This window comes from Arachis ipaensis, chromosome B8 (assembly GCF_059453495.1).
Source record: "Arachis ipaensis isolate K30076 ecotype BB chromosome B8, ASM5945349v1, whole genome shotgun sequence".
Taxonomy (NCBI): domain Eukaryota; kingdom Viridiplantae; phylum Streptophyta; class Magnoliopsida; order Fabales; family Fabaceae; genus Arachis; species Arachis ipaensis.
Genome location: NC_142443.1, coordinates 73,194,543 through 73,217,819, shown reverse-complemented (window position 1 = coordinate 73,217,819; position 23,277 = coordinate 73,194,543). Strand labels below are relative to the sequence as shown.

General features: G+C 38.8%; 1 non-coding gene across 1 annotated transcript; it reads left to right on the top strand.

The window, feature by feature from the left end:
• Positions 1 to 4,708: 4,708 nt before the first annotated feature.
• Positions 4,709 to 4,816, top strand: LOC148548490 (small nucleolar RNA R71). The gene has a single exon (XR_015898733.1). It is a non-coding gene; the product is annotated as a small nucleolar RNA R71 (small nucleolar RNA).
• The last annotated feature ends 18,461 nt before the right edge of the window (positions 4,817 to 23,277 follow it).

The following is a 23,277-nucleotide window of genomic DNA, read 5'->3' as shown; positions in this document are numbered from 1 at the left end:
CAGTATTACCACCGGATACATAAACGCCACAAACACATAATTGGGTGAACCTTTTCAGATTGTGACTCAGCTTTGCTAAAGTCCCCAATTAGAGGTGTCCAGGGTTCTTAAGCACACTCTGTTTTTTTTTTTTTTGCTTTGGACCTTGACTTTAACCGCTCAGTCTCAAGTTTTCACTTGACACCTTCACGCCACAAGCACATGGTTAGGGACAGCTTGGTTTAGCCGCTTAGGCCAGGATTTTATTCCTTTAGGCCTTCCTATCCACTGATGCTCAAAGCCTTGGGATCCTTTTTCTTTACCCTTGCCTTTTGGTTTTAAGGGTTATTGGTTTTTTGCTCTTGCCTTTTGATTTTAAGAGCTTTTGGCTTTTTCTGCTTGCTTTTTCTCTCTTTTTTTTCGCTATTTTTTTTTCTTTTTTTTTATGCAAGCTTTGTTCTTTGCTGCTTTTTCTTGCTTCAAGAATCATTTTTATGATTTTTCAGATTATCAAATAACATGTCTCCTTGTCATCATTCTTTCAAGAGCCAACACATTTAACATTCTTAAACAACAACTTCAAAAGACATATGCACTGTTCAAGCATTCATTCAGAAAATAAGAAGTATTGTCACCACATCAATATAATTAAACTAAGTTCAAGGATAAATTCGAAACTCATGTACTTCTTGTTCTTTTGAATTAAAACATTTTTCATTTAAGAGTGGTGATGGATTCATAGGACATTCATAACTTTAAGACAAAGTTACTAAATACTAATGATCATGTAATAAGACACAAACATGGATAAGCACTTAACATAAAGAAAACGAAAAACAGAGAATTTAAGAACAAGAAATGAGTCCACCTTAGTGATGGTGGCGTTTCCTTCTTGAGGAACCAATGATGTCCTTGAGCTCTTCTATGTCTCTTCCTTGTCTTTGTTGCTCCTCCCTCATAGCTTTTTGATCTTCTCTAATTTCATGAAGGATGATGGATTGCTCTTGATGTTCCACCCTTAATTGTCCCATGTTGGAACTTAATTCTCCTAGGGAGGTGTTGATTTGCTCCCAAAAATTCTGTGGAGGAAAGTGCATCCCTTGAGGTATCTCAGGGATTTCTTGATGGTGAGCTTCCTCATTCGTTTCTTGAGCTCCATAAGTGGGCTCTCTTGTTTGCTCCATCCTTTTCTTAGTGATGGGCTTCTCTTCCTCAATGGGAATGTCTCCTTTTATGAAATCTCTAGCTGAGTAACATAGATGGCAAATAAGATGAGGGAAAGCTAGCCTTGCCAAGGGGGAGGGCTTTTCGGCTATTTTGTAGAGTTCAAGGGAGATGACTTCATGAACTTCTACTTCCTCTCCAATCATGATGCTATGGATCATGATGGCCCGATCCACAGTAACTTCAGATCGGTTGCTAGTGGGGATGATGGAGCGTTTGGATGAACTCCAACCATCCTCTAGCCACAGGCTTAAGGTCCAGTCTTCAAAGTTGAACCGGTTTGCCTTTTGAGTCAATCTTCCATTGAGCTCCTTCCACACATATGTCCATGAGGACTTGGTCCAACCTTTGATCAAAGTTGACCCTTCTAGTGTAGGGGCATGCATCTCCTTGCATCATAGGCAAGTTGAACGCCAACCTCACATTTTCCGGACTAAAATCTAAGTATTTCCCCCGAACCATTGTAATATAATTCTTTGGATTCGGGTTCTTACTTTGATCATGGTTCTTAGTGATCCATGCATTGGCATAGAACTCTTGAACCATTAGGATGCCAACTTGTTGGATGGGGTTTGTTAGAACTTCTCAACCTCTTCTTTGGATTTCATGTCGGATCTTCGGATACTCATTTCTCTTGAGCTTGAAAGGGACCTCGGGATCACCTTCTTCTTGGCCACAACAACATAGAAGTAGTCTTGATGAGTTTTGGAGATGAATCTTTCCATCTCCCATGACTCGGAGGTGAAAGCTTTTGTCTTCCCTTTCCCTTTTCTAGAAGATTCTCCGGTCTTGGGTGCCATCAATGGTAATGGAAAAACAAAAAGCTTATGCTTTTACCACACCAAACTTAGAATATTGCTCGCCCTCGAGTAAGAGAAGAAAGAAGAGATGAAGAAGAAGAAGAAGAAATGGAGGAGAGGGAGAGAGGTTGTGTTTCGGCATAGAAGAAGAAGAGAGGATTGTGTTGTGTGTAAATGAAGAAGAATGGAGGGGTTTATATAGGGAAGGGAGGGGGGTTAGTTTCGGCCATTTAGGGTGGGTTTGGGTGGGAAATTGATTTTGAATTTTGAAGGTAGGTGGAGTTTATGAGGTAGGTTTATGGGGAAGAGTGGATGGATGTGAGTGGTGAAGTGGTGATAGGGAAGAGAGATTGAGGTGATTGGTGAAGAGTTTTGGGGAAGAGTGTTTATTGGGAAGAGAGGATGAACATTGAGAAGAGGGAAGAGAGAGAGTGGTGGTAGGTGGGGATCCTGTGGGGTCCACAGATGCTGAGTTGATCCTATGGGGTCCACAAATCTTGAGGTGTCAAGGATTTGCATCCCTGCACCCATTAGGCATATAAAATGCCTTTGCATGCAATTCTGGCATTTAAACGCCGAATTAATGCTTGTTCTGGGCGTTCAGCGCCCATCTGTAGCATATTTCTGGCGTTGAACGCCAGCTTCATGCTTGTTTCTGGCGTTCAGCACCAGCTTTCCTCAGTGTGCATTCCTGGCATCTGAATGCCAGGATGCTGCTTGTTTTGGGTGTTCAACACCAGATCCATGCTCTGTTCTGGCGTTGAACGCCAGCCAGATGCTCCTTACTGGCGTTTAAACGCCAGTAAGATCCTCCTCCAGGGTGTGATTTTTCTTCTGCTATTTTTGATTCCGTTTTCAATTTTATATTTATTTTGTGACTCCACATGATCATGAACCTAATAAAACATGAAATAACAATAAAATAAATTAAAATTAGATAAATAAAAATTGGGTTGCCTCCCAACAACCGCTTCTTTTATGTCAATAGCTTGACAGTGGGCTCTCATGGAGCCTCACAGATGTTCAGAGCATTGTTGAGACTTCCCAACACCAAACTTAGAGTTTGGATATGGGAGTTCAACACCAAACTTAGAGTTTGGTTGTGGCCTCCCAACACCAAACTTAGAGTTTGACTGTAGGGGCTCTGGTTGACTCTGCAGTGGGAGAAGCTTACTGTGCCTCTTTTCCATGTTTACAAAAGGATAACCTTGAGTTGTAAACACAAGGGAGTCCTCATTCAATTGAAAGACTAATTCACCTCTGTCAACATCAATCACAGCTCTTGCTGTGGCTTGGAAGGGTCTTCCAAAGATGATGGATTCATCCTCATCCTTCCCAGTATCTAGGATTATGAAATCAGCAGGCATGTAAAGGCCTTCAACCTTTACTAACATGTCCTCTACTTGTCCATAAGCCTGTTTTCTAGAATTGTCTGCCATCTCTAATGAGAATTTAGCAGCTTGTACCTCAAAGATTCCCAATTTCTCCATTACAGAGAGTGGCATAAGGTTTATTCCTGATCCAAGGTCACATAGAGCCTTCTCAAAGGTCATGGTGCCTATGGTACAAGGTATTAGGAACTTTCCAGGATCCTGTTTCTTCTGAGGCAATCTCAGTTGATCCAATGCATTTAGTTCATTGGTGAACAGGGGAGGTTCATCTCCCCAAGTCTTATTACCAAATAAATTGGCATTCAGCTTCATGATTGCACCAAGGAACTTGGCAACTTATTCTTCAGTGACATCCTCATTCTCTTCAGAAGAAGAATACTCATCAGAAATCATGAATGGCATAAGGAGGTTCAATGGAATCTCTATGGTCTCTAGATGAGTCTCAGATTCCTTTGGTTCCTCAGAGGGAAACTCCTTATTGATCACTGGACGTCCCAGGAGGTCTTCCTCCTTGGGATTCACGTCCTCTCCTTCCTCCTTGGATTCGGCTATGGTAATTAATTCAATGGCCTTGCACTCTCCTTTTGGATTCTCTTCTGTATTGCTTGGGAGAGTACTAGGAGGGGTTTCAGTGATTCTTTTACTCAGCTGGCCCACTTGTGCTTCCAAATTTCTAATGGAGGACCTTGTTTCATTCATGAAACTCACAGTGGCCTTAGATAGATCAGAGACTAAGTTTGCTAAATTAGAGGTATTTTGTTCAGAGTTCTCTGTCTGTTGCTGAGCGGATGATGGAAAAGGCTTGCTATTGCTAAACCTGTTTCTTCCACCATTATTAAAGCCTTGTTGAGGCTTTTGTTGATCCTTCCATGAGAGATTTGGGTGATTTCTCTATGAGGGATTATATGTGTTTCCATATGGTTCACCCATGTAATTTACCTCTGCTATTGCAGGGTTCTCAGGATCATAAGCTTCTTCTTCAGAAGATGCCTCTTGAGTACTGTAGGATGCAGCTTGCATTCCATTCAGACTCTGAGAAATCATATTAACTTGCTGAGTCAATATTTTATTCTGAGCCAAAATGGCATTCAGAGTATCAATTTCAAGAACTCCCTTCTTCTGAGGCGTCCCATTACTCACAGGATTCCTCTCAGAAGTGTACATGAACTGGTTATTAGCAACCATGTCAATGAGTTCTTGAGCTTCTGTAGGCATTTTCTTTAGGTGAATGGATCCACCTGCAGAAGTATCCAATGACATCTTAGCTAATTCAGACAGACCATCATAGAATATATCCAGGATGGTCCATTCTGAAAGCATGTCAGAAGGACACTTTTTGGTCAGTTCCTTGTATCTCTCCCAAGCTTCATAGAGGGATTCACCTTCTTTCTGTCTGAAGGTTTGAACATCCACTCTAAGCTTACTCAGCTTTTGAGGAGGAAAGAACTTGGCTAAGAAAGCCTTGACCAGCTTATCCCAAGAGTTCAGGCTATCTTTGGGTTGAGAGTCCAACCACACTCTAGCTCTGTCTCTTACTGCAAAAGGGAAAAGCATGAGCCTGTAGACTTCAGGATCTACTCCATTAGTCTTAACAGTATCACAGATCTGCAAAAATTTAGTTAAGAACTGAAAAGGATCTTCAGATGGAAGTCCATGAAACTTGCAGTTTTGTTGCATCAGAGAAACTAATTGAGGTTTCAGCTCAAAATTGTTTGCTCCAATGGTAGGGATGGAGATGCTTCTTCCATGTAAATTGGAATTAGGTGCAGTAAAGTCACCAAGCATCCTCCTTGCATTATTATTATTTTCGGCTGCCATCTCCTCTTCCTGTTCAAAAATTTATGTAAGGTTATCTCTGGATTGTTGTATTTTAGCTTCTCTTAGTTTCCTCTTCAGAGTCCTTTCAGGTTCAGGGTCTGCTTCAACAAGAATGTTCTTGTCCTTGCTCCTGCTCATATGAAAAAGAGGGAACAGAAAAATAATAATAATAGGGATCCTTTTTACCCAGGTATAGAGGTTCCCCTGTGTGAGTAGAAGAAGAAAAGAATGTAATGTAAAGAAGGGAAGAAGAGAAAATTCGAACACAGATGGAAGAGGGGGTTCGAATTTGGGTGAGATGAAGTGTTTGTAGATGAATAAATAAATCAAAGGAGATGAGAGAGAAAGAGGATTTTCGAAAATAAAATTTTGAAAAGGGGTTAGTAATTTTCGAAAATTAGGAATAAAATCTAATTAAAATTAAAAATTGAAATAATTAGTTAATCAAATAGAATTTTTGAAAAAGAGGGAAGAGATTTTCGAAAATTAGAGAGAGAGAGTTAGTTAGGTAGTTTTGAAAAAGATAAGAAACAAACAAAAAGTCAAATTTTAAAAGATAAGAAGATAAAAAGTTAGAAAAGATATTTAAAAATCAAATTTTTGAAAAAGATAAGATTTTTTTAAAAAAAGATATGATAGGAAGATATGATTAGAATTAGTTTTGAAAAAGATTTGATTTTAATTTTTTTTAAATTCACAGTTAATGAGTTGATTCACAAGAAATCACAAGGTATGATTCTAGAACTTAAAGTTTGAATCTTTCTTAACAAGCAAGTAACAAACTTGAAATTTTTGAATCAAAACAATAATTGTTGATGATATTTTCAAAAATTATGATATAAAATTAAGAAAAAGATTTAATTTTTGAAAAAGATTTTGAAAAATATAAGATTTTTAAATTGAAAATTTGATTTGACTCATAAGAAACAATTGAATTTTAAAATTTTTTGAAAAAGTCAATCCAAATTTTCAAATTTTATGAGAGAAAAAAGGAAAGATATATTTTTTTTTTATTTTTGAATTTTTAATGATGAAAGAGAAAAACATGAAAAAAACTCAATGCATGAAAATTTTGGAACAAAACAATGAATGCATGCAAGAATGCTATGAATGTCAAGATGAACACCAAGAACACTTTGAAGATCATGATGAACATCAAGAACATATTTTTTGAAAATTTTTATATGTAAAGAAAAACATGCAAGACACCAAACTTAGAAATCTTTAATGCTTAGACTCTAACAAACGAAAAATGCATATGAAAAACAGGAAAAGGCACAAAACAAGAAACCATCAAGATCAAACAAGAAGATTTACCAAGAACAACTTGAAGATCATGAAGAACACCATGAATGCATGATTTTTTTCGAAAAATGCAAGATGAACATGCAATTGACACCAAACTTAAAATCTGACTCAAGACTCAAACAAGAAACACAAAATATTTTTTATTTTTATGATTTTCTAAATTTTTTTGGATTTTTTCGAAAATTATTTGAGAAAGAAAAATAAGGATTTCAAAATTTTTAATATGAATTCCAGGAATCTTGGATTCTTAGTCTAAAGCTTCAGTCCAGGAATTAGACATGGCTCACTAGCCAGCCAAGCTTTCGGTGAAAGCTCCGGTCCAAAACACTAGACATGGCCATTAGCCAGCCAAGCTATAGAATACACATCAGGCATACAGCAGCAGGTGGATCAGCAACAGCTAGCTTGCTCTTGTGATGGTGGTTTGGAAGCCTCAATCCAAAAGAATTTAGACATGGCTTTACAGCCAGCCAGGCTTCAACATGCTTCATGAAACACTAGAATTCATTCTTAAAAATTCTGAAGAACATAAATAAAAAAATTTTTTTTTTGAAAATATTATTTTTTTTCGAATATTAATTGGGAAAAAACGAAAAAGAAGAAAATATTTTTGAAAAATTTTTGAAAATTTTTTGAAAATAAAATAAGAAGACAATTACCCAATCTGAGCAACAGGATGAACCGTTAGTTGTCCAAACTCAAAACAATCCCCGGCAACGGCGCCAAAAACTTGGTGTTGTTGCCGGACCAACTTGGCACTGATGTTACCGAACCAAAACTTGCCAAAAACTCGAACAATCCCCGGCAACAGCGCCAAAAACTTGGTATGCGAAATTGTTACTCTGAGGTTGTAAAATTTGTTGTTCGTTCTCTCCCTGGTAATGGCGCCAAAACCTGTTGCACAATACCATGGTCCAAACATAACTTCACAACTTCGCACAACTAACCAGCAAGTGCACTGAGATTGTTGGTATGAAGCAAGCTATGGTCACCTTGTAATAAAACCTTACGTGAGTAAGGGTTGATCCCACGGAGATTGTTGGTATGAAGCAAGCTATGGTCACCTTGTAAATCTCAGTCAGGCAGATAATAATTGATTATGGAGTTTTTGAAAATAAATAATAAATAAATAGAAAATAAAGACAGAAATACTTATGTAATTCATTGGTGAGAATTTCAGATAAGCGTATAGAGATGCCTTCGTTCTTCTGAACTTCTGCTTTCCTACTGTCTTCATCCAATCAGTCCTACTCCTTTCCATGGCAAACTTTATGTAAGGGCATCACCGTTGTTAATGGCTACATCCCATCCTCTTGTGAAAAAGTTCCAAATTCTCTGTCACAGCACGGCTAATCATCTGAGGTTCTCGATCATACTGGAATAGGATTCACCCTCCTTTTGCGTCTGTCACTACGCCCAGCACTCGCGAGTTTGAAGTTCGTCACAGTCATTCAATCCCTGAATCCTACTCGGAATACCAAAGATAAGGTTTTAGACTTTCCGGACTCTCTTGAATGCCGCCATCAATCTAGCTTATACCACAAAGATTCTGATTAAGAGATCCAAGAGATACTCATTCAATCTAAGGTGGAACGGAAGTGATTGTCAGGCACGCGTTCGTGTGGGAATGATGATGATTGTCACGTTCATCACATTCATATTGAAGTACGAATGAATATCTTAGAAGTGGAATAAGTTGAATTGAATAGAAAAACAGTAGTACTTTGCATTAATTCATGAAGAACAGCAGAGCTCCACACCTTAATTTATGGAGTGTAGAAACTCTACCGTTGAAAATACATAAGTGAAAGGTTTAGGCATGGCCGAATGGCCAGCCCCCAAACGTGATCAATATGATCCTAAAGATGAACTAAAAATCATAAGATGATTCGAAGATTAGTAAAAAGTTCTATATATACTAAACTAGCTACTAGGGTTTACAGAAGTAAGTAATTGATGCATAAATCCACTTCCGGGGCCCACTTGGTGTGTGCTTGGGCTGAGCTTGAAGTTTACACGTGTAGAGGCTTCTTCTGGAGTTGAACGCCAAGTTGTAACGTGTTTTTGGCGTTCAACTCTGGTTCGTGACGTGTTTCTGGCGTTTAACTCCAGACTGCAGCGTAGAACTGGCGTTCAATGCCCTTTTTCATCGTCTAAACTCCGCCAAAGTATGGACTATTATATATTGCTGGAAAGCCCTGCATGTCCACTTTCCAACGCAATTGGAAGCGCACCATTTTGAGTTCTGTAGCTCCAGAAAATCCGCTTTGAGTGCAGGGAGGTCAGAATCCAACAGCATCAGCAGTCCTTCTTCAACCTCTGAATCTGATTTTTGCTCGAGTCCCTCAATTTCAGCCAGAAAATACCTGAAATCACAGAAAGATACAAAAACTCATAGTAAAGTCCAGAAATGTGAATTTAACATAAAAACTAATGAAAACATCCCTAAAAGTAACTAGATTCTACTAAAAACATACTAGAAACAATGCCAAAAAGCGTATAAATTATCCGCTCATCACCTGCCCATTTGTCTGTGGATGATATGGAGTCACCACTTTGTTGTTAATTCCATATCGGACCAGAGTAGAGTCAAGCTGTTTATTGCAGAAATGAGTGCCTCTATCACTGATCAGTATCCTAGGAACACTGAACCTGCTGAAGATATGCTTCTGGAGGAACTTCATCACTGTCTTAGTATCATTAGTGGGTGTTGCAATTGCTTCTACCCATTTTGATACATAGTCTACTGCCACCAGAATATAAGTGTTTGAGTATAATGGTGGGAAAGGCCCCATAAAGTCAATACCCCATACATCAAACAACTCAATCTCTAAGATCCCTTGCTGAGGCATGGCATAACTGTGAGGCAGATTACCAGCTCTCTGGCAACTGTCACAGTTACGTACAAACTCTCGGAAGTCTCTATAGAGAGTGGGCCAGTAGAAGCCACATTGGAGAACTTTTGTGGCTGTTCGTTCACCTTCGACATGTCCTCCATATTATGATCCATGGCAATGCCAAAGGATTTTCTGTGCCTCTTCTCTAGGCACACATCTACAGATTACTCCCTCTGCATACCTCTTAAAGAGATATGGTTCATCCCACAAGTAGTACTTTGCATCAGAAATCAATTTTTTTGTTTGCTTCTTACTGTACTCTTTGGATGTGAATCTCACAGCTTTATAGTTTGCAATGTCTGCAAACCATGGTACCTCCTGAATGGCAAAAAGTTGCTCATCCGGAAAGGTTTCAGAGATCTCAGTAGTAGGGAGGGACGCTCCTGCTTCTGATTTTATTCGGGACAAGTGATTAGCTACTTGGTTCTCTGTCCCTTTTCTGTCTCTTATTTCTATATCAAACTCTTGCAGAAACAGCACCCATCTTATGAGTCTGGGTTTTGAATCCTGCTTTGTAAGGAGATATTTTAGAGCAGCATGGTCAGTGTACACAATCACTTTTGATCCTACTAAATAAGATCTGAACTTGTCAATGGCATAAACCACTGCAAGCAACTCCTTTTCCGTGGTTGTGTAGTTCTTCTGTGCGTCAATTAAAATACGGCTAGCATAATAAATGACGTGCAGAAGCATGTCATACCTCTGTCCCAATACTGCACCGATGGCATGGTCACTGGCATCACACATTAGTTGAAATGGTAATGCTCAGTCTGGTGCAGAAATGACTGTTGCTGTAACCAGCTTAGCTTTCAGAGATCTCAAACGCCTGCAGACACTCTGTGTCAAAGATAAATGGTGTATCAACAGCTACCAAATTGCTCAGAAGTTTTGCAATTTTTGAAAAATCCTTTATAAACCTTATGTAGAATCCTGGATGCCCTAAAAAGCTTCTGACATTTCTCCCAGTTTAAAACCAGGTTAGTCTCTTGGCACCTTTTCAGAACAAGCGCTAGATGGTCAAGACAGGAGCTGAATGAGTCTCCAAATTCTGAGAAGTCATCCATGAAGTCTTCCAGAAATTTTTCTACCATATCAAAAAAGATGGAGAGTATGCACCTCTGAAAGGTTGCAGGTGCATTGCACAGACCAAATGGCGTCCTTCTATAGGCAAATACTCCAGATGGACATGTGAATGCTGTTTTTTCTTGGTCCTGAGGGTCTACTACAATTTGGTTGTAACCTGAATAGCCATCCAAAATGCAGTAGTATTCATGACTTGCTAGTCTCTCTAGCATCTAGTCTATGAATGGTAAAGGAAAATGATCCTTCCTAGTGGCTGTATTGAGCCTTCTGTAGTCAATACACATACGCCCCCTGTAACTATTCTTGTAGGAACCAGTTCATTATTTTCATTATGAATCACTGTCATGCCTCCCTTATTGGGGATAACTTGGACAGGGCTCACCCAGGGGCTATCAGAAATAGGATAAATAATCTCAGCCTCTAGTAGCTTAGTGACCTCTTTTTGCACCACCTCCTTCATGGCTGGATTCAGCCGCCTCTGTGGTTGAACCACTGGCTTAGCATCATCCTCCAATAGGATCTTGTGCATGCATCTGGCTGGGCTTATGCCCTTAAGATCACTTATGGACCACCCAAGAGCTGTCTTGTGTGTCCTTAGCACCTGAATTATGCTTTCTCTTCCTGTGGTTCTAAAGTAGAGCTTATGATCACAGGAAAAGTGTCATATTCTCTCAGAAATGTATATTTCAGGGATGGTGGTAGTGGTTTGAGCTCGGGTTTAGGAGGCTTTTCCTCTTCCTGAGGAGTTTTCAGAGGTTCTTCTGTATTCTCTGGTTCCTCTAGATCAGGCTGAACATCTTTAAAAATGTCCTCTAGCTATGATTTGAGACTCTCAGTCATATTGACCTCTTCCACCAGGGAGTCAATGATATCAGCGCTCATGCAGTCTTTTGATGTGTCTGGATGCTGCATAGCTTTGACAGCATTCAACTTAAACTCATCCTCATTGACTCTCAGGGTTATCTCCCCTTTTTGGACGTCAATGAGGGTTCATCCAGCTGCTAGGAAAGGTCTTCCTAGAATGAGAGTTGCACTCTTGTGCTCCTCCATTTCCAGCACTACAAAGTCAGTGGGAAAGGCGAATGGCCCAACCTTAACAATCATGTCCTCAATTACGCCTGATGGAATTTTAATGGAGCCATCAGCAAGTTGGAGGCATATCCAGGTTTGTTTAACTTCATCAGTCAAACCAAGCATTTTGATAGTGGATGCAGGTATTAGGTTGATACTTGCCCCAAGATCACATAGAGCTGTCTTGGTACAGGCATCCTCTAATGTGCATGGTATCATAAAGCTTCCGGGATCTTTAAGCTTCTCTGGTAGGCTTTCCAGAATGACTGCACTGCATTCTTCAGTAAGGAAAACTTTTTCAGTTTCTCTCCAATCCTTCTTATGACTTAAGATCTCTTTCATGAACTTAGCATAAGAGGGTATTTGCTCAAGTGCCTCTACAAACGAAATCTTTATTTCAAGAGTCCTGAGATAGTCTGCAAAGCGGGCAAATTATTTATCCTGTTTCGCTTGGCGGAGTTTCTGAGGATAAGGCGTCTTGGCTTTATATTCTTCAACCTTAGTTGCTGCAGGTTTATTTCCTACAGAAGTGGTTGGAGAAGCCTGCTTAAGGGGTTTGTTATCAGCACTTGCAGGTGTCTGATCCCCATTGGCGTTTGAATGCCAGAATTGGGTGCTGCATGGGCATTTAATGCCACGTTTTCACCCTTTTCTGGTGTTTGAATGCTAGAATCATTCCTCTCTGGGCTCTTACTGTCCTCAGAGGGATTTTGGGCAATTGGGTTGGTCATCTTCTATCAGTTGTTCCTTTCTTGGCTTTCTGCTGCCTTGAGTTGAAACATTCAATGTCTTCCCACTCCTTAAATAAACAGCTTGGCATTCTTCTGTTATCTATTTAGATAACTACTGTCTTGTCTGTTTTGTTATAGAAAATAGTTGCTGATTGAGTTCAACAATTTGTTCTGGAGGACTAAGTTCAGTGGATATTGCCTCAGCCACTTCTTTCATGGATGACTCACTACTTAAGTACAGGTGCTGATTTCTAGCAACTGTATCAATGAGCTCTTGCGCCTCTTCAATTGTCTTTTTCATGTGTATAGATCCATCAGCTGAGTGGTCTAGAGACATCTGGGCCTTTTCTGTAAGCCCATAGTAAAAGATGTCTAACTGCACCCATTCTGAAAATATTTCAGAAGGGCATTTCCTTAGCATCTCTCTGTACCTCTCCCAGGCATTATAAAGAAATTCATTATCCTCTTATTTAAAGCCTTGGATGTCCAGCCTTAGCTGTGTCATCCTTTTTGGAGGGAAATATTGATTCAGGAATTTGTCTGATAACTGTTTCCATGTTCTTATGCTTGCTGTGGGTTGGTTATTTAACCACCTCTTAGCTTAGTCCTTTACAGCAAATGAAAACAGTAATAATCTGTAGACATCCTGATCTACTTTTTTTATCACGCACTGTGTCAGTAATTTGTAAGAACTGTGCCAGAAACTCAGTAGGTTCTTCCTGTGGAAGACCGGAATACTGGAAATTTTGCTACACGATCATAATGAGCTGAGGGTTTAGCTCAAAATTGCTGGCCCTAATGGGGGGTATACAGATACTACTCCCATATGAAGCAGTAGTGGGGTTAGCATATGACCCTAGAGTCCTTCTGAACTGTTCATTTCCACTTGGGTCCATGATGGAGAAAGGGAAATAATGTGGATGAAGGATTATGTTTTGAAAAATAAAACTAGAATAAAAGAAAAATTAAAATATTTTTGTTTTTATTTTATTTATTTAATGCTAAGTTGAAATTAAAGAAATTAAAATAAAGTAAATGGGAAAAATGGTATAAGTTTCGAAGATTAAAAGAAGAGAAATAAAAGAAAATTGAAAACTAAAATAATTAATTAATTAAAAATTTGAAAAATTTTGAGTGTGATTTTTGAAAAATGAAGAGAGAGAAAGTGGTTAGGAAGTTTTGAAAAGGATATGTCTTAAAATTAAAGATACTTGTAAGAAAATAAATAAATAAAAGAAAATATTTGAAAAAGATATGATTTTAAAATTTTAAAGGTTGAAACTTTCTTAACAAGAAAACACCAAACTTAAAATTTTTCAATCAAACTAATAAAATAGGACAAGTAATTCGAAACTTAAAAGAAAGAAAAAGATTTTGAAAAATTTTATAAAATATTTTCGAAAAATATAAAAAGAAAATTGAAAAAAAAATTGTTTTGAAAAAAGATTTAAAAAGATAAATTCTTAAAATTGAAATTTTAACTTGACTAACAAGAAACTACCAAATTTTAAAAGTTTTAACTAAGTCAACCTAAGAAATTCGAAAATGATGAGTAAATAAGGGAAAAGCTATTTTTTTTAATTTAATGAGGAAAGAGAAAAATAATAAAATGACACCAAACTTAGAATTTTTAGATCAAAACAAAGAAAACAAACAAGAAAATTTTGAATGTCAAGATGAACACCAAGAACACTTTGAAGATCAAGATGAACACCAAGAACAAATTTTGAAAATTTTAAAGAAAATAAAAACACAAAGGACACCAAACTTAAAAATTTTTATACTCTAGACACTAATAATTCGAAAATGTATAAGATAAACAGCAATAGATACCAAACAAGAAAATTTAAAGATCAAATAAGGAAAACTATCAAGAACAATTTGAAGATCAATAAAGAACTAAGAACATGTAATTAAAAAAAATATGAATAAAAATAAAAACATGCAATTAACACCAAACTTAAAATATGAGACTAAACTCAAACAAAAGATTCAATTATTAGTTTATTGGTTTTCATTATTTATATGGAAAATTTTGAAAAAAAAATCTAAAAAATGGAAAACAAGGATTTTAAAATTTTTAACCAAAAATAATAATAGAAGACGCAATTTTAGTGACTCTAAACCAAAAAGATGAATTTTTCCTAATCTAAGCAACAAAATGAACCGTCAGTTCTCCAAACTCGAAAAATCCCCGGTAACGGCGCCAAAAACTTGGTGCACGAAATTGTGATTAAACTTTTCACAAATCCGCACAACAAACCAGCAAGTGCACTTGGTCGTCCAAGTAATACCTTACGTGAGTAAGGGTCGATCCCACGGAGATTGTCGGCTTGAAGCAAGCTATGGTTATCTTGTAAATCTTAGTCAGGAGATTAATGATAAAAATAATTTTGTTTATGAAAAGTAAATAACATGAAATAAATGGTACTTGTGATTCAGTAATAAGAAACAGGTTGAGGTTCCGGAGATCTTCTGTCGTCTGAATCTTTGCTTTCCTACTATCTTCTTCCAATCATGCGTGCTCCCTTTCATGGCAAGCTGTATGATCCTCTCGGATGAAAAATACCAGGTACGGTCTCTGCATGGCTAATCAACTGTCGGATTTCTCATCTCGGATGAAAAATACCAGGTACAGCTACCGCACGGCTAATCATCTGTCGGTTCTCACTAGCGTCGGAATAGGATCTCTCTATCCTTTTGCACACTGTCACTACGCCCAACATTCGTGAGTTTGAAGCTCGTCACAGTCATCCCTTCCCAGATCCTACTCGGAATACCACAGACAAGGTTTATACTTTTCGGATCCCGGGAATGCTGCCAATTGGTTCTAGCCTCTACCACGAATATTCTAATCCCACGAACTCAGTCTAAGGAATAGAGACCCAAGAGATACGCACTCAAGCTGTCGCCCAATGACTACGTTGAGCTCAGGTAGAACGGGAGTGGTTGTCAAGCACGCGTTCATAAGTTCGAGAATGATGATGAGTGTCACGGATCATCATATTCTCTATATTGAAGTACGAGTTAGTATCTTAGAATAGAATCAAGCGTGATTGAATAGAAAACAATAGTAATTGCATTAATCCATTGAGACACAGCAGAGCTCCTCACCCCCACCTATAGGGTTTAGAGACTCATGCCGTAGAAAATACAATATGAGATATAAAATGTCATGAGTTACAAAATGAATCTCTAAAAGTAGTTTTTATACTAAACTAGTAACTTAGGTTTATAGAAAATGAGTAACTAAGTGCAGATAATGCAGAAATCCACTTCTGGGGTCCACTTGGTGTGTGCTTGGGCTGAGCATTGAAGCTTTCACGTGAATAGGCCATTCTTGGAGTTAAACGCCAGCTTGGGTGCCAGTTTGGGCGTTTAACTCCAGTTTTGGTGCCAGTTCTGGCGTTTTACTCCAGAAAATGTTCACTGGCTGGCATTTAACGCCAGTTTGGGCCATCAAATCTCAGGCAAAGTATGGACAATTATATATTGATGAAAAGCCCAAGATGTCTACTTTCCAACGAAATTGAGAGCTTGCCAGTTGGGCTTCTTTAACTCCAGAAAATCTATTTCGAGTGCAAGAAGGTCAGAATCCAACAGCATCTGCAGTTCTTTCTCAGCCTCTGAATCATATTTTTGCTCAGGTCCCTCAATTTCAGCCAGAAAATACCTGAAATTACAAAAAAAGACACAAACTCATAGTAAAATTTAAAAATGTGATTTTTGCATAAAAACTAATAGAAATATAATAAAAAGTAACTAAAACATACTAAAAACTACCTAAAAACAATGCCAAAAAGGGTATAAATTATCCGCTCATCACATCCCCACGTCCAATTTGATTCCCATTGACGTGCATTGGAAAAGAGTAGTTGAGGAATTATTTAGCGGTTTTCTATGTCAAATAGCCCTCACTTCGCTCATTTGAACCTTTTTGAGGCTTTACTTTTCAAAATAAGTCAAATGCTTTTTTATTCGAACTAAACTTTACATTTGACTTTAACCTGCAACCTCTCTAAAAGGCTCATTCATTTCCAATAATTGGTGATTTTCACTAGTGTGATATTCTTGATTCAAATTGTTTCAACTCGCTCTTTGTTACACATAGTGTATATTCCATATACTTACACCAATTATTGCAAACCTAATGACCATGGCATTGTTTGATGACTTGCTTTCAATTAATTGCTTCTTTTGCAATTTCATATTTTATCATCAATGACTGCACTTCCCTCATGATTATGAGCATGCTTGTTTTCTTTGCTTTGTGAACTTCTCTTGATTGAGACCATGACCATCATACTCCTAACCTTTGAACTCGATTTTCTAACTTCTAACTTGTTTTACCTTACTAACCTTCCTTTTTGGCTTAGGCTAACTCATTGACCATTCTTTTGGGTATGATGCTCATTGAACTTAATAAACAAGCATGATGTGTTTAATGTTGAAATTCTTGGTTTGTGACTTATCTTCTTCTCTGGTTGTGATTACTTGCATTCCAAGTTTTCATTCTTTTAACTCCCTTCATGAATGTATAATTCCATGCTTGCTACACCTCTACTTGGCTAAGTGCTTATATATCATATTTGCTTTCAGGATGGCCGATAGAGGAAAAGCAAAGGCTACTACCTCGAAAAAGAGGACGAAATCTTAAGCCTCCACCCTCTCTCCTTATGCTAACTATGCAAAGAATCCACTTAATGAAGTGGATAAACAGAATCAGCTGCTACCGCCCATTGACACATACACATTCCCTAATCTTTACTGTGAGCTGCATTTCCCCACCTATCGAAAGACAAAGCTGAACATTGAGAAGAAACTAGCCCTTCCTAACGACCTGAGGCACTCCATTAATGCTCGTGATTGGGCTTAGGGTTTGTTGATAGAGATTTGGGAAAGATAAACATTTCATGGGTTAAAGAGTTTTAATGCAACCTCTTTGGCACGACTCTTGAGTCAGTCCACCTACGGGGTGGGCAGGTTTTAGTGACTGAGGCTGCCATTGAGGGTGTTTTGCATTGTCTACCCCAGACCGGTGACGCATGTGCTTATCAGCAGGCTGAGATAGCAATAAATGCTATGACCTTTGACTATGAGGCGCTAAAGTGCGTTATTGCCACACCGGAAGCCCCTTGGGTGATGGACTCTAACAACTAAAGGCCCAAAGGGATGCTATTTGCTTATTTGTCTAGGGAGGCTAGGACTTGGCGGCAGATATTCGCCCACTATGTCCTTCCTACTACCCATTTTTCTGAGATTCCGATGGATATGCTTCTTCTGATTGGCTGTGTCATGGAGGGGAAGGAGGTTTATTACCCTCGATTGATCAGGAGAGGCATGTGGCGAGCACACATCCGTGGCCTTCTACCATTTCCCACCAAGGTCACTACGATGATTGAGTTAGCCAGTGTCTCATGGAAAGACGATGATGTGATACCACCACCCCCAGACGATGACAAGAAGGAAGTTACTATTCCGTGGGGTACGTGGGTGCACGAGAAGCCCCCTTTCAGGCACCGCTCTCGAGCTCGAGCAGTAGTAGAAGCAGCTAGACCTTCATCTTCCACAGCAGCAGCAGGACCCTCTTCTTCTTCAGCAGGAGGCTCCCCCACAGACGCAGGCTACTCAGGAGACTCAGTAGCCTCCTGAGGAGCCAGTGCCTCAGATAGTGCCCCAGCCAGAGCCAGATACGACTGTTGACCCTCACCATGAGCCTGACCACTAGCATCAAGGATGATGCTTCATCTTAAGCGTGGGGAGGTCACCGTCGTAGCCGTCGGTGGACTTGGTGAACATTTTCAAACACTATCACTTAGTTTATCTTATTTTACTTTATTTTGCACTATTTTGAGATTATTGTATATATTTGCTATTGTGGATACTTCTATTTTGGTTATTGCACACTCTTATTATATATATATATTGCATTTTAACCTTGTGGTTGTGATTTGAAAAATGTTTTAAATTGTTGAAACCTTAGTTAAAACCCTTTGTGCATAAAAGAATTTGTTTTTGATAAAAAGGGTAAACTAAGGAAATTTAGAAATTCTTAATCACAACATTGCATTTAGAATAAGCTTAATCAAAACAATGATTTTTTCCAAAGAATTTATAAAGAAAGGGCACCACCCCAATTGAGTGAAAAATTTTTTGTGGAACTTGCATGGATTTATACCTTTGTGGATCATGTTTTGAGCTAAGAACACAAGATTGTGAGTTTTGAGCCTATTGTGTGGTGACATTTTATAACCACTTATTTTCCTTCTTGTGTGAAATTATTCTTTTCTTATGATTGTGATCATTAATTTGTTTAATTCTTTATGTCCAATTATTCCTTGTATTCATGTATTTATATGAATGAGGCCATTATTTTATTAGCTCACTTACCCAAATAGCCTACCTTTTACTCTCCATTGTCAACCAATTTTGAGCCTACGCTTAACCTAATTTTTCTTTATTTTAGCACATTACAAGCCTAAAGCGGAAAAATAATAAAGTCCCTTGTTTGGATCTTTGATTAGCTTAGGCTAGTGAGAGTATTTTATATTCGAGTTTGGGGAGGTTGGGAACATTGGTTGGGATAAAAGGGTGCTTTGTAATTGTATATTTGGGAATTGGGTGCATACTCATGTATTGATGAAATGTATAGACCTTATGCATTAATGTTCTTGTATGTAGCTTGAAAGAAAGAAAAAAATGAAAAAAAAGAGACAAAAGAAAAAATAAAAGAAAAAAAGAAAAGAATAAATATATAGAAAAAAAAAGAAAGAAAAAGAAGAAAAACAATAAAAAGGGGACAAAATGTCCCAAAGTAAAGTCCAATAAGAGTTAATGCATAAGTGTTGGGAAAATCAACGGAAAATGCATGAGTATGTGAAAAGTGAAGGATGGGTAGCTAGGTTAGAACTTAATTGTATAGGTCATTACATTGGTTAGGTGAAAAAGTTTAAGTTGATAAAAGATTCAAATTCTAATTCACTTGACCATATATGCAATCCTACCTTGACCCTAGTCCCATTACAACCTTATGGAAAAGACCTCATGATATTTGTATGCATGCATTGAATAATTGTTGATTGTTAGATGAAGAAAAAATTTTGGAAAGCATGATTAGGGAAGAATTGAGTGAATAAACCCCTAAACACTTGAGTGAATAGAGCGGATACACATCCGGTGAGGGTTCGATTGCTCAATTACATGTATTCACCACTATCATCTATATTCATGCAAGTTTGTAAATCCTTTTGGTAATTCAATACAATTGTGGGTTGGATTTGATTTCCATTGTTTGAGCCCTTGTGCTTACATATGTTCTCTTGGAAGTTGATTTGTTTTGATCAAGCATTTGCATTCATATAGTTGGTTGCATTTAGATAGTTTGCATTGAGATAGTTTGGTTGCATTGAATAAATGTCATACCTTTTGCTTCATTCTTAGTTTAGCATGAGGACATGCTAAGGTTTAAGTGTGGGGAGGTTGATAAACCCCTTTTTTAGGATTTATCTTGTGTTGAATTTAGAGCATTTTGATAACCTTTCCTCACATTTATTCAATAAATTAGCATAGTTTTGTGATTGTCTCCTTATTAATGCTTAAATGTGAAAACATGCTTTTTAGACTGATGGTTAAAATTCACACCCCATTCAAAAATTGGTGAATTAGTTTTTTTGGCAAGCGCACCAAAATTATTGTCAAGTAATAACCCACAGTGGAGTGGGATCGTATCCACAGAGATTGGCAAATTCGAGCAGTTTTAATTAATTGATGAATTAGTCAAGCGGATCAATAAGATTGTGAAGTGCACAATTGTAAATGACATAAATATAAATGACTAGAATATAAAGAAGGGCAATAAAATGTAGAAATAGAAATGGCAGAATGTAAATTGCAGAATCATAAATGACTTGAATGTAAATGGGAATGGGGAATTGCTGAATGTAAAATTAAGCTATAAAGAAATGGATAGATAAGAATGGGGAAATTCATTGAGATTGGGAGATGTTGTCTCTTTGGATCAAATCTACCTTATATCCTCTTCAATCATGCAACTCATTGACCTCTTGGTAATCATGATTGATTGAGCCTCAATCCCTTGGGGACTCAATCTCTCAGATCTTGATCAATAGCCAATTCCTTGGTCTAATTGCTCATGAAGAGAGATATGCTTGGTCCCTGATTATACCACACACCATCATAGGTCCAAGTAGAGGGAGGATTATATGTCACATATCCAAACACCAAAACCTAGATTCTACTCAAGTATGAGAAGGGATTTCAAGCATGGTTTCATGTTTCCTTTCCCAAGGATCCCATGAAACCCAATTGCATTCAATCTCTTTCCCAAGATAATTGAACACTAAGCATTAAGAACGAAATTCCTTCTAGCAAATCAAAGAGAAGATGAAGAGAAGAAGAATTTCACTATTATCAATCCATCAAGTACAATAGAGCTCCCTCTCTCAATGAGAGGGAAGTTAGCTACTCATAGCTCAAAAAGTACTCAAAAGTGAAGTGTAAAAGTGGATCTAAAACTGACTGCTTAACCCCCTTTCTTCAATACTCCTTGGGGGTATTTATACTACTCCTAGTAAAATAAAAGAATTACAAAAATGAAAAAGAAAAATTACATTTTGGAGGGAAAAGAAGCTCAATAAGTGTGATCTCCCAGCTGGCGTGTGATTGGCGCTCTAGTGGCGTGTCACGTGCCCTTTGCTTTTAGCTTGGCGTGCCACGCCCAGCCCTTCAAGTGGCACGCTCGTCTCTTTAACAACTTTGGCGTGCCACGCCTTCGAGCTCAAGTGGCACGCCTTAGCCTTTTTCCTTTTCTCTTGTCCTCTGGAAACCTGAACTAGCGTGGCAAGCCAAGGTTCTGTCGTGCCACGCCCCTTTATGAGTGAGTGGTTCCTCTGTTTGGCATGCCATGCCACAAACTCAAGTGGCACACTCCAATGCTTCTTTGCTCTCTGAATGGCACTGGCGTGCCACGCCTGGGATTCAAGTGGCACGCCTAAGTGAAGAATAGTGAGTGGCGTACCATGCCTTCGATACCAAGTGGCACACCCCATGTAATTGGCCTCCTTCATCCTCTCTGCAAACTTATACCAGCGTGCCACGCCTAAAGGTTGGCGTGCCACGCCCATGATTTTGTCTTGGTTCCAGTAGTTGGTGTGCCACGCCTCAGCCTTCAGGTGGCACGCCATAGTTACATGCTTGGGTTGGCGTGCCACGCCTTCGACACCAAGTGACATGCCCAGTCCTTGCTTTTGTTATCTTTGTGCATTGGCGTGCCACGCTTGGTTGCTCAAGTGGCACGCCTAAGTGAGGTTGAGAGGTTGGCGTGCCACGCCTTCGACTTCAAGTGGCACGCCCAGTCTTTAATTGCCTTCAGTCCCTTCTCTGGATAATTGTACCAGCGTGCCACGCCATGCTGTTCAAGTGGCACGCCCTTGGATTTGTGAACTCTTCAAGCTTGGCGTGCCATGCCTGGGTTCTCAAGTGGCACGCCCAAGTGACTTCTTGGAGCTGGCGTGCCACGCCTTCGATACCAAGTGGCACGCCATAGTGGAGGTTCTTCTTGGAATGGCGAGTTGGCGTGCCATGCCCCTTTGCTCAAGTGGCACTCCCATAGTAGTTGATGGGCTAGGCATGCCACGCCCAACCTGGCATGCCACGCCCCTTTCATTTCCTCCATTGTTGCTTTCTGGAACTTGGTACTAGCGAGCCACGCCCAGTCCCTGGCGTGCCACGCCCACATGCATGCTTGGATCTCCCCTCTGAAATTTAGTACTGGCGTGCCACGCCTAGCTCCTGTTTGTCTTCTACCCATTTTTGATGCGTTTTTCACCTGAAATTTAGCATAACTTATCTCAAAGTAGTGTACCATAATATTCATCAAATAATGCATGAATTGTATTGATCAAATGAGATTTATGCTCTTTTATGGTCTTCTTTATGCAAGAAACAAGGGTAGATGATGCAAGTCATCACAACACCAAACTTAAGCTTTGCTTGTCCCAAGCAAATCAATGTGAGTAAGTCTTTATAACTTGAGGCCTTGGCATTGAATGATTGCAATACAACTAAGAGTAAAACTAAGTGTTCAATTAGCACTCCCAAACCAGTTGGTTTTAGGGTACTAGGTGTTGAGACACCCCTAAGAATTTACTTGCCCAGGTCTCTTCTTGACACATCTTCACCACAAGCATCTACTAAGATCTTTAATTCTTTTTGAGCTTTTTAATGTTTCTTTTTCCATCCCAGTAGTTGATGCTCAGACCTTTGGGCCTTTATTGTTTACTACCTCTTGGTTCTATGGATATTCTAGGAACACCCCTTGACCTTCCCTTGTTACACCTTCTAGGACTAGTTGCTCTCCATGACTCATTTTCTTTTTAGTTCATCCAAGGTTCCACACTTAGTTTCTTATTTCTTAGTTTGTTTGATGATCTCTCTTGGCCTTGGTCCCTCTCATTGTTTTTGCAAAACTGACAGTAACTCTTATGGAGACAAGCTCTACTTTTATTTATGTTGAAATGAAGACTTGAAATACATGGCATTTTCTTTCTTGTAAAAAAACTCATAAAGACTTCAAATAGGAATTAAAACTAAGCAATAATCACAAACTATCCTAGCATGATTATTTATTCAAAAAGTAAATCAAACAAAAGCTTAAAACAGGATTTCAAAACTTAGAAAATGTCAACCATGGGACTCAACAACCTTGAGCAGCTTCATCTTTAGTTCATTGGCCCTTTCCCTTTGTCCTTCTTCTTGGAAGGAGAGGAGCCACCTTCATCTGGCTTGGAGGGTCCTTCTTGTGCTTTGGCATCCTTGGGCTTCCAAAATCCTAGCCTCCTTATGTAATTCCTTTCATCTTCCTTATGTTTGGCTAGGATTTCTTCTTTTCTTCCACTTAGCTCTTCTATTCCTTGCATGAAGGTTGGGTATCCTGGGTTTAGAGCGGCCACAGCAT